The sequence below is a fragment of the Talpa occidentalis genome, unplaced genomic scaffold, assembly GCF_014898055.3.
Source record: "Talpa occidentalis isolate TD23 unplaced genomic scaffold, MPIMG_talOcc4v2.1 talOcc4.14, whole genome shotgun sequence".
NCBI classification, from domain to species: Eukaryota; Metazoa; Chordata; class Mammalia; order Eulipotyphla; family Talpidae; genus Talpa; species Talpa occidentalis.
In genome coordinates, this window is record NW_023601433.1 from 72,501,875 (window position 1) to 72,514,351 (window position 12,477).

The following is a 12,477-nucleotide window of genomic DNA, read 5'->3' on the forward strand; positions in this document are numbered from 1 at the left end:
GCTATAAAAGCATGATGTGATTAACTCTAGTGCAGCATAATGGACCTTCACTGCTATAATGACATGGGCATGGGGATATTATAGGATAGAATTTTCTCCATGACCAGAACTCCAGAAGGCAAGGTTCTCAAACATCAAGGGCATGCAACTCATCTAAGGTACTTGGTAAAAGTACAGACCTGTTGGTCCCATCTCCCCCCGCACCCCCCCAAAAAAATCTAATTTACTGCATCTGAGATGAAACCCAGGAATCTACAATTAAAAATCATCCCAGAAGATTCTGCTGCAAATGGTTTTTGAGAAACGGGAGCCTAGGGAAGACCTTCCCCCAGACTCTGCACTAGCAAGACCCAAGGCTTTCTGGCAAAGGATCATGAGCTTAAATGGATACACAAACCTGGAGCATGAGGAAGGGTCCTGGATACTGCCCAGGGGTCAGCACTGTGACCCTGCCTCGGGGTTTGCAGGCTGAGCGTTCATTGCGTTTTCAGTGCCCCTTTAGGAAACTGTGTTTGCCCCCAGTCTCTGATCCACCAGCCACCACGTCGACTTTATTTTTCATTTGCTTCTTACATAGCGTGACTGCCTCTCAAACATATTTTGATGCAAACAGTGCCCAGTGTCTGATCAAAAATTATGGTAAAACATTGTCTTGTCATGAGGCTAATAAAGCATGTTATCCCGCCTGTCACAGAAGTTGCCTGACGATGCTGTTTGTGATCCGCCAGGGCCTGGCATTAATCTCCCTTCCATGCGGCTACAAGAAACAGTCTACCATGGGGAGATCAATATTACATTATCTCACCACCTCTTCCCCCCCCCCCCCCGCCAGCTGTGGCCAGTGAGCTGTCATTCCCACAGTAGGAGCTGAGGGCCCAAAGGGAGAGGGCCAGGAGAGGAGGGAAGGGAAACCATTTGAGCAGGAGAAGAATGCTCTCAGGAAAAAGAGCACTGGGCAAAGTGTCAGAGAGCCCGGAACACAGAAAGTGGCTAAAGACACCATCCCTGGAGGTAAAGAGCCCCAGGACAGTGCTAAGCCTAGAAGTTCCGGGATAATAACTTCATTTTCTGGACCTCAGTTTCCTTATCTATAACATGGGCAAAAACGTAAGACCTGACAGAGGATTCAATTAGATGATATTTGGTGTCAGTCCAGTTCTTGGCACGGAGCAGGGGCTCGGCTACTGTTATTTTTGATATTCTTGTCATCTTCATCACTTTGATATTCTTGTCATCTTCGTCACTTCCTAGGTAACGCTGAACAAGTCACTTTCTCTCCTTGGCCTCAATGAGGATTCCTTTGCATCTTTAAAAAGTAAAAACAAGGGCCTCCCCAGTGGCGCATGGGGTTGAGCACCGCACTGTGGGACAGTCCGCAGCCTCTGCGGCACGGGTTCGGTTCCCGGCCAGCCAGGGAGCAACCCACATGGCAAGGCAGACCTCTCCTGTCTCGCCTGCTGCTCCCCTCAGCAGTGTGTTTCAGTCAGTCTGGCTGTTCTGTTCCCCGCTCTGTCTCTGGTGCATCCCCTCACCCTCTGCATCTCTGGCCTGTACCCCAACTCTTGTATGCATAAATAGATCTTAAAAAATAAATAGATAGATAGATAGATAGATAGATAGATAGATAGATAGATAGATAGATAAATGAATGAATGAATGAAAACAAGAGGCTTAAGTTATAGTAGCAGAATTAACAGAGGTTTTGGAAGCAGATGTTTGTGCATGTCAGGTAGTGAGCACCCCTCATGGAAGAAATAGTACCAGCAAAGACATGGAACCCAAAAAAAGTAAGAGGCAAGTTTGCAGAATAAAAGTTAGGAATGTCTCTAGCACCCTGCAGAGAATGCAGATATGCATTCAGACCTCCTGGAGATTTAAATTCGGGACCACTACAGATTGCTGAGGTTCATCTTTGGACCCTTCCTTTCATCTCTTTCTCCTCCAAGAGGAGGTCAGAATGGCACAAGGGAAATGTATTTCTTTCAACTTAAAGCTGGTCGCCTAAGGTGGCTCTTGAGAAAAAGCCCCTTGGTGTCTCCTGAAGGGGTGGGGTCCTTCCCTGCCTGCAGTCTCTGCCCCCAGGCCTTCCTACCTTCTTGAAACCTCGTTATGGGTAAGTCCAGCCTCCTGGATTCATTTCATGCTTAGTTAAAGAGGGAGTTGCAAGAAGCAATCCCCACTCAGGATGTAATGAGGTGTCCACTAATGATCAGACAGCAAAATGAGGATGAAGTGTGGCCAGCCAACCCTCAGAAAGGGGAGTTTGTACTGCAATAGTGTCTGCTCAGTCTCTTCGAATATTCACTCGGTTCAGATTTTCATCCAAACTATTCACTTGATGCTTAGTATGTGCCTTCATCCCCAAATCCTTGGAAGAGGATAAAATAAAAGAATGGCAATATAAAAAGCGTAATTATTAGTAGTATTTATATAAACAACATTAGATTTCTGTCTGCTAGTTGCTATGTCACTTGAAAGAAGCTAGATAGATTTTTCCATCAAAACTGGAGGATTTATGCCAACTCTTTGGTAGGATCACTAAGGATGAACATTGTATATGACACAGGCAACATTCTATTGAGAATATACCTGACAGAAGCAGACACACCTGTGCACCTGTAAAACCTCACTGTTGAGTTGTGCTCTTCATAATAGCCCCAACCTGGAGGCAACTCCATCGCCCTCCAACAGTAGGATAACTAAATTGTGGTATGAAATGGAGTACCACACAGCCATGAAAAGGGAAGGAACAACCACCCCATGCAACAAGATGGACAAATCTCATAATGAGTGGAAGAAGCCAGAAACAAAAGAGAATATGTTGCATCATTATCCAATGAATTCATAAGTAGTCAAAAGGGGTCTCTGGGGACCTCTCAGCACTCAGCCCCGACTCTGGAGGCAGCCAGGCCAGGGTTCAGGGCTAGCTGAGGAGAGACTCCAGAAATCCTTAGTTCACATCCTGGCTTTGCCACTTACTGGTGTTTCCTCATCATTAAAATGAAGACAACAATAGGTCTGTCTCAGGAAAAGAAAAAAAAGGTTTCAAGGCCACAGGTAAAGCCACAAGAATGTTTCTTTGTCTCCAGCAAATGAAATCATGGTTGTCCCCCTGTCTGAAGGGAATAGTCTCATCTTCAAACTAATCAAGCCTCACCGTTGTAAACTGCTCGGAACATCTTAAAACTCAGTGACACACATCACGCTCCATCACCCCAATTTTTGCTTCTGGAAGGTTGACCAAGCAAAGATCACTACCTTAACTTTACAAAACCTAGGCTGTGAGGATGGAATTTACTCAAGGCCATGCAACAATTTGCTGGCAAAATCAGGGCCCACCCCCAGAGTCAAGTCTCTGGATTTCTGGATCTTCTCCACCCCTGAAAACATCTGAGAAGCTTCCAGGGTTGCTGAGCTGCTCCTTATTCTTGTCTAAGAATGGGCGCAAACAAGAGAGGTGGTGAACTTGCCCCTGACACCTCTCAAACTCAAGGCAAGCTGCCAGGAGCCCTGCCCAGGCACTACAGCTGTCTGTGTGCGCCTGGGAGCAGTTGAACGCAGGTAGCTTTCCCGCCCTGGGTGTGCTCTCTGAGCTGCCTTGTTCCGTCTCCCAGCCCTCCCTCAACGACTCACTGATTTCTCTGTACACAAATAGATCGCGCTGTGTTGCTCTCCCTGTTCCTCTCCCCCTCGCTTAGGAAGAAAGCACAAAAGTCACACCAAGAGAAGTGAATGGAGGGAGGGTGGGCAGGGGGCCGTGGGGGTGGAGGTGGGAAGCGAGAAGAGCGTTTAATTGCTAATCAGTTGGCACCCATGTCAGCCCCAGTTAATCAGATTGTTAAGGATGCAAAGGCAGCTCGCACCCAGTGCCAACAGCTATCTGGGCTCATTCATGAGAAGATAGATGCACCGCCGGCTGCCGCTCCGATGAGACATAACTGGACATAAAAGAATGTTCAAGGCTTTCTGAACTCAACATGAATTACAAAGGAGGCCCATTCGTGGGGGAAAATCCAGCTCACAGAGGACAATTATCGGATAATTACTCTTGTAGCCCATACACTGAAAGAGTCTTTTCTTGTCAGTACAAGCTCATCCTTTTAACACCTGCCACAAGGCCCCCAACCCCACCCCGGCCTTCCTGCATTTATGCAGCAGACCCAGGAGGAGTCGGTGTCAGCTTCCATGTGCAGTTAGGTGCTTCTGGAGTGGCGTGTCCATCTGCCCAGAATCTCCCTCCATCCTTCTGACCTCAGCTCAAAAGGAGGGACGTGCCGGAAAAATGAGGAGAGAACAAATGTACCAGTTGGGTTCTACATTCCCCTGACCCCTGCTGCTCACGCAAACTGTGGAATTTATGGAGACGGGGTGTTCCATCAGGAAATTCGTTTTTGTAATTACAGCAAGTAAGGCTATGCATTCACCTGGAACATGTGGAACCCGTGATGCTGTAAAACAAAGCATGTGTGTCGGGGATTCCGTCTGCTGAAGACTCATCTTTGTGAATGCCAGTAGCGTAAACCAGCCACAATCCCTCCCTAAAAGGGTGCACTTTATAAACACTGGAGTCTTGTGTGTGGCCAGTATATGCATGATTCATTCAATAGGTATTTATGAAGGTCCTGCTATGTGTCAGGCTGTCGGCATGGAGTAGGTTTGAGGAGACAGTGAAGAATCAGGCAAATGCGATGACTACCCTTGAGAAATTTAGTCCTGGGAGGAAAGACGAGAAGCCAGACAAAACTGATGGTGTGATTGATGCCACGGCTTAGCTCTTGGGTGTGCTACAAGTGAAGGGCCGGAGAGTAAGCCCAGGAGAGACCACTGGCCCCTGGAAGGAGGGTTTAGGAAGATGCTGCTGCCTGCTGGAGATGGGATGGTCTGGCAAGTCCAGGAGGGAAACAGAGTTTTCACGACAACAGCTCTGGGAATGATAGGATACCTGAGAGCATCTTCTTAAGACACAGCCACTCCCTTTGCTTCTGCCATAGTGGGACTTGGGTTCTTTGGTGCATCATAAAAATGAAAAGCTGAGCGCATCTGATTTCCCATTTGACTGTGTTGAATGGACCCCCGCGTCTGGCCTGCCCAAAGGGTCTGGCCTGCCTGGACATGCCCTGCGCTCTCTCTGACTCTACAACGTCACGGCGAATCGTCACTTGAGATGGTCTTTTTCAGAAGGATGAAGATCCTGTGCCTGGTGGAGAGCACCGCTAGATCATCTCCTGGTTCAGGAAGAGCCTGTGTTGAGGGATTTTCCTGCCTCTCTTCCCAGGGGAGGCAGGACGCCTATGGGAGAATTCAGTGGGACTTTGCTTTGGGGTCTCAGTTTCCTTTTCAGTCCTTATCCTCTGGGGAGTTCTCGGGCTTCTAGGACCCCAGCCCTCCCCGCTTTCCTGTCACTCATCCCTCTACCAATAAATTCATCTTTAGAGGAGGAAGGGCATGGAATAGAAATCCGTCCATTTTAGTCCACTTAGTTCTGAGGATAAAACTGGGTAAAAAAAAAAAAAGGACATTAGGACCGGTTCAGGCAGAAGACAATACTCCCCGGTGAACAAAGCATCCCCTGCCCAAGCCCCAACTCCTCCTCATCCCGCCCTTGCTTTCCTGCTCTTCTCTTTCTTCTGGCTTCCTTAACGAATTCAATGAATACTTATTATTGAATTCAATAAGTATTTATTGAATTTATTGATTTCTCAGACCCTGAAGACACTATTATAGGTGATTGGTGATATATGGTGAACAAAATAAATTTTGTACGTTTGTACTTCTCACCCATCACTACATTAACTTGACGAGATGATGCAGGTGCACTATCACTCAGCAGGAGGGCCAGGGGCTGCTGGTGACTCCCAGGGAGGCTCTGAATATGCCAGTTATTCCACACTTGGGACACGGTTGGTCACGAGAGACGATGCTTGTGGTGTGGACCATCTCACAGAGACAAGAATGAACAAGGAGACAAGTCACCAAGATTAATTCTGATGGCAGTAAGTGCTCTGAAGAGAATGAGCTAGAAAGTGGGCATAGCGGTCTCTGAATGACCGGAGAGCCAGCCAAGCAGCTCCATAAAAGAGAGGGACTCAGGCCTGAGTTGCAGAATGAATTTAAAAGGTTTAAGGAGGGGGAAAAAAGTGTGTGTGCTCATACTGTAGTTTGTGGGGGTGGGCGGGATATGGTAAGAGATGATGTCAGAGAGAGGTCCCAGGCCGGAACCCCAAAGCCTTTGCAGACCACGGATGAGAGTTTTGATCTTATTCACAGCGCTACAGGAAGCCACTGGTGGGTTTGATGCAACAAGATCTTATGATCTAATTTATATATTAAAAGTACTACCCACCCCAGGTGATTTTTTTTCAACTTAAAACAAAATCTAATCATTTGATCATTTCCAAGCCTTCATCTGGTACAAAACCTGACTGTGGGTCCATTTTGGAAAGGTGGAGGGAGATCCGCAGTGGCTGGTGGCCTCGCTCTAGATGAAGACGCCCATTGTCTGTCTTGCCAAAAATGGAGGACCTCCTGGGGCCATTTGATATGAACTTCAAAGTCAAGACTCCCTAGAAGAGTGTGATGAGTTAGGTAAAGTACAGCGTGCTTAACCTGAGTGTAGTAAACAAAAAAAGGGGACCCTGGGAAAAGTCTCCCAAGTCTCTGGACTCTACTTAGTCCACATGGGAGGTGGGATGGCTGTCACTCACCTCCCCAGTCCTCGCCTCTGAGCTTCACCAACTGGAGAACAGACACAAGAACCAGATGGGATGAGCTTTGCTGCTGGTGAAGCGGGCCTGCAGACCACAGATGCACCCCACGCTGTGTTTCCTTCCCCAGGGGCTTCAACTGGGGGACCCCAGGTACCACTAGAAAAATCTGAAGGCAGAGAGACCCACACGCTACTGGCTTCCATCTCAGCGCTCGGCCCTGTCCATAGGGTCCGTGGCCAGCAGCAGCCCCAACACCTCCACTCAGGTGGCCCCTCCTGGCCCAAGGGGAGCCAGGAAGGAGTGAAGAGGGAGAGCACAAATACTGTTTCTTGGGGACTCCCAACTGGAACAAAGCACATTTCCCCATCCTGATGAAATGTTTGTTTTCGCCATCCTCTGAGATGGGCTAACAAACCTCAGGAGGTTCATTATTATTATTACTATTATTACTGATGATTATTGCTGTAAAAATAGCATGCACATAGCAAATGAATCAAATGACATAAAGCAATGCACGAGAGAAAGTGAGTCCCTCTTGCACTTTCTGCCGGCTCCGCTGACGTGATCCATATCACTTTGCTCAAATGTACTCATCCTCTCACTCTCCTGAGGCCTATTATCCCTACCAGTATACCTTGACGTTTTTCCACCTCACGCTGCATTGTGTGGGTACATAGTTCTGCTGTGCTTTTTATTACAGTGTTACAGTTTTTGAATAGGTAACACGCACACATACGTACACCTGTGTAAGCATGTGCAGACATATGCACACATACACGTATAGGCGCATCTGTGAAAAGGTGTAAAGTGATAATCTCCTCCCCATCTTTATTACCCACCCTCCTATTTCCAATGCCCACCTCCCCTTTAACCAGCATAATTAGTTTCTTGTGACTCCCCCCTTTGAAGATTATTTACCCCCACATAAGCAAATGCAATCCTGCAAATGGCCTTATTTTCTCTCCCTGTTTTTACACAAAGAGCTACAAACTTGGCACACATGGCTTTTTTACAGCATGGAAACCTCTTTGGTCCAGAGAGAGCTGCACCATTCCTTTGCATGCATTCTGGCTGGATGTTCCTTAATTGATTTAACCTTATTGATGGAAATTTGGTTCGTCTCCAAGCCTTTTGCTAATACAAACAGGGCTGCAGCATTTAACCTCATCCATGTATCATTTTGCACATGGGTAAACATCTCTGTAACATAGATTTCAGTCCTTTGTCCCAGAAACTCTTCTCAAAGTCCAAATGGATCAGCACCATAATCTAAGGGTTCTTATTCTCTCAGGGCGGAGTGAGCCAGGCAAGCCAGGCTCTCTTGGGCTTAAAGCAGTGGGTTGTGTTCAGTCACTCACTACTGAAAGCAGACTTCTGGACGCCAGCACTGTTACCTGGCCCAGTGGCTGACACATGGAAGGTGATCACTGAATGAATGAATTAATGAATGAATGATAAAGGAAGAAAGCAATGATCAAATGTGAGTGGGAGAAGGAAACTCAGTTCTCAATCAATCCAGCTTTCTTAGCCATAAAATGGGGATTATGCAAAAATCTTCAACCCAAATATTCACTGATATTAACAAAACAAAGCAGATGAGCTCCAGAAGGGAGAAAGAAGGTCTACTCAGTTCTGCAGGCAGTGACACTTCACCTGTCTTGTCCACTGTAGTTGACAACGTGGCTGTCCACCAGAGGTGATTTTGCCCCTACTCCAGGGGATCTTTGGCGATGTCTAGGGTCATTTTTGTTTTTTTTTTATCATGTTTTTGTTTGTTTGTTTGTTCGTTCGTTTTTGTTTATACATGCACTGGGTACAGTCAGAAGCGCGGGAGGGTGAGAGAATTCACCAGAGCCAGAGCAGGGAGCAGAGCAGGCAGAAGGACTGAAGTACACTGCTGAGGGGAGCAGCGGGCGGCAGGAGAGGTCTGCGCGCCATGTGGGACCCTCCTCCGGTGGCCGGGGAGCAGCCGGGGATCGAACCGGCGCCGCAGAGGTCGCCGGCAGCTTTGCAACCCAGCGCTCAACCGCTGCGCCACCGGGGAGGTCTAGGGTCATTTTTGATGGACACAACTAAGGGAGGAGGAGGTGGCCTCTGGTATCAAGTGGGTGGAGGCCAGGGATATGGTCCAACACCCTGTCCTGCTCAAGCAAGTCCGTTGTCCCCAGCAGAGAACTATCCAGCCCAGATATTGAAGCATAGAATTAGCCGGCATTCTTGTGGCAGTCCAGATGTTGTCATTTTTGGTTTTGTTTGCAGTGGTCTCGGTGTGGCTTTTCAAGCTTCCAGTGCCTTGTTATGTTACTGTTACTAACATGCCATGTGACCATAGGCAGCTCTGGCCCTCTCTGGTCTTTAAGTCTCTGGAAGTTTGTAACCACAAACTCTAAGAGCCTTTTACTCTGTCAGATGTGCTAGTTTGCTTTTGGTTTTGTCCCTGTGGGGGCCAAGTAAACCAAGCAGGGAAGCTGGGCACAATCGTTACTGTTCAGTGTGAAAGTTAAGGAAACCACTGCTGACTTGGGTATTAACACTGATGACTACAACAGTGACTTTTTCACGCAGCCATTGATGGAAATACACCCAGCACAGCTCCTCCCAGTCCTGTCTCCTAAAGGTACTCAGGGTGAATGCTCAGCCGAGGAAAGAATTTTCCCTCTCCCAGCCAGAAGCTACATTCCTAAGGGTTCTAATGACATGCAACGGGGTTCAAAGACTCAGTGAGCCATGAAGCCCTTCTCTGATTACAGATGTGTCTGCCTCCCCTGGGCCTCTCCATCACTAGGGGTTAAAGGCAGCCTTGAAACTCAGCTCTTCTTGTAATTTTTTTTTTTTTGTTTAAGAAACTTTTAAGTACTTATTATCACACTTTGGAAAATACCCACATCACCGAGAGGCCAATGCCCAGAGGCAGCCAGGACCATTTTGCTGCCATTCCTGAGTCCTGCCATTCCTGGGGTCATTACCCCAATGCAGTTGGTTTCAGCTGGGTGTTCTAGCTGTTTTCATAACATCGTAGAATCTTCTTGTTCTTTTCACTGAACACGATGGCAGGATTCTCAAGTTTTTGTTCCCTCCACTTCTCGTTCCATCCATGTGTGCCTGCCTGATGAGACGCTGTGCATAGAATCCAGGCCATTCCCAGCCACTCTGCTGCTGCCGGGCACAGACCTTCTGCTTCAGCGCTTCAGAGCTCGTTATGCTTTTTCGATGTTAATAGGACGCTTCCCAGTCTAATCTTCCATCTCCCCATCAAAGCTAGAAAAAGGAGAGAGAGATGTGCTCCCTCCCCAACTTGGATGGCTGAGCAGATGCTCCAGCGCCTTCCCTGCTCCAGCCAGCCCGGAGAGGAGCGGCTGCAGTGTGCATTTAATTACAGCGCTGCCTCTCCTGTTTGATATCCGTATTTGGTTATCAGTGTGTGGCTGTCTTCCTAAACCTGCAGGAATCACATCCTAGAGTGTTGACTCTCTCATGCCCAGCATCAACCAGCAGACAGAGTCAGCATCCAAGGCTTTCACTCATTAATTGATTGACAGCATTCGAATGGGTCACTGAAGGCACACGATAACGGAGGAACCAGTCAAACATGACTCCAGTGATTGCAAAATTTAAGTGCCTGGAGGAAGAGTCCATTTAACCCAGCGGTTGCTAGGGCCCTAGGAAAGGCCAGACTATTCCTGCAAGTTATTAAGTACCTGGATCTCGGAAATTCTGGAATCCAATTTTCACTCATTCCCAGTGGGACTTGGTTTGGCTTGGCCTCATCTAGCCAGCGTGGCTGCAAAGAACAAGGCCCCAGGTCTTGCAGGCTGCATGCACTGCAGATCCCAGACACATGCTCATCTGTCCTGGGCGTGACCTTAAGTTTGGAGTCAGTCAGCAAGATCCCAGCAAGTGTGAGCTCTGAGGATGGGGATATTAAGGGCAGGGAGGTGGATTTACCTGGTGGATCAGCAACTCATCTCAGGAATAAGGCTTTCAGTAGACGAGCACTGACTCTGTGCAGTGGATTTACTTCCTCGTGTCTGGGAGCTATTAGGGCCCCCAGGGCAAAAACCAGGACCAACAGAGAGGAGAGGCTTTTTTGCCCTGGGGGCCCCAGAGGAGGGAGTAATATATGGGGAGGAGCAGATCTTGAGGTCCCTTTTGTTGCTCTTACGCCCTTGCTGGCTGTGTTGGAACTCCTGGACCGGGGTGGCAAGGGTTGGTCACAGGCCTTGGGAAGAGTCACCACCTCAGTACACACCCATACCTGCAAGGCCAGGCCCCAGGGAGGCCAAACTAATAAGGCAAGACCCCGGTTTCCGGCATGTACTTTCCTGATAACCCTAATAATAAGAATCACCAGAGGGGATTTTCAATCCTCAGTTTTCCAGACCCCACCCCTGGAGACTCTGATGTGATGGATCTGGTTGGGAAGACCAATAATTTGTATTTTAACAAGGTACATGGTAGGGTGGGGAGTGTCAGCCAGGGGGGTATAAAATCTTTAGCCCACCCAGCAGAAATACAGAGGAGAGGACTTCAGGGGAACAGTCCTCTTCAAACTGAGGAGCAGGAAGACGCCAACAGTAACAGTAGCCCATATTTCTTAAAAGCAGCTAGTATGGTCTTTGGCATCAGGAAAACTAAGATTTGGAACCCAGCTTTTCTGTGTGATCTTGGAAAGTCACTTGATATCTCAAAGCCTCAATTGGCTCATCCATAAAATAGAATAGTAACTTCTTTTTTTTTTAAATATTTATTTATTTATTTATTTATTTATTTATTTATTTATTTATTTATTTATTTATTTATTTATTTATACAAGCACTGGGTACAGTCAGAAGCGCGGGAGGGTGAGAGAATTCACCAGAGCCAGAGCGGGGAGCAGAGCAGGCAGAAGGACCGAAGTACACTGCTGAGGGGAGCAGCGGGCGGCAGGAGAGGTCTGCGCGCCATGTGGGACCCTTGCCCATCTGCCGGGGATCAAACCGGCGCTGCAGAGGCTGCGGGCAGCTTGCAGCCCAGCACTCAACCGCTGCGCCACCTTATTCAACTTCTATTGAATAAGGTTGAGAAAGAAAGAAATAACAAGTACAGAGCCTTCAGCACATTCCTGGCACATGTTCAGCCAGCAGTAAAGTAATCAAAAATAAAGTTTGAGGTCACTATTACTATGGCCAAGGCATGCCAGCCAGCTTCACGGGGCCTTCTGTCATCTTTTATCACCTTCCCTCACTTTCTCTCTCGCTCTTTCTCTCTCTCACCACCTCCCATCCCTCGCGTGATCAAGGGGACATTTCTGTAACGAGATTGCTCAAAACTAGTGTAGCCACAAAGGACTATGGGTGCTTTGGTGGTGGGAGAGCTACAGTGACCACACCCGAGGGGAGAGATTCTGTATAGTCAAAATATTAACAAGGATAATACAACATATAGTAATCATAATGAAACTCTACGACCCCCCCACCAAGACATCAAAAATCAAGACGGGGTTGGAGCCTGTCACTTTGTCTTTTTTAGCAAGATTAACCAAAGTTTCCAAGAATCATTGCTGATTACTGGATTGTTTCAAAAACTGACAGTTTCAGGGCTGGAAGGGCCCTCTCCTTACCTGCTCTGGTCTGGTGCCTATTTGACTCACAGAGATTGGAGAGATGAGGAAGCCCACCAACGGCATGTGAGGGCACTATGTCCAAAGTAGGACCCTCCCCGGGCCCCCGCCCCTGGTTGCAGCCAAATGCTTTGCACTGAGTGGCAGCTGGGTCTTGCGAGCCAGGAGTCC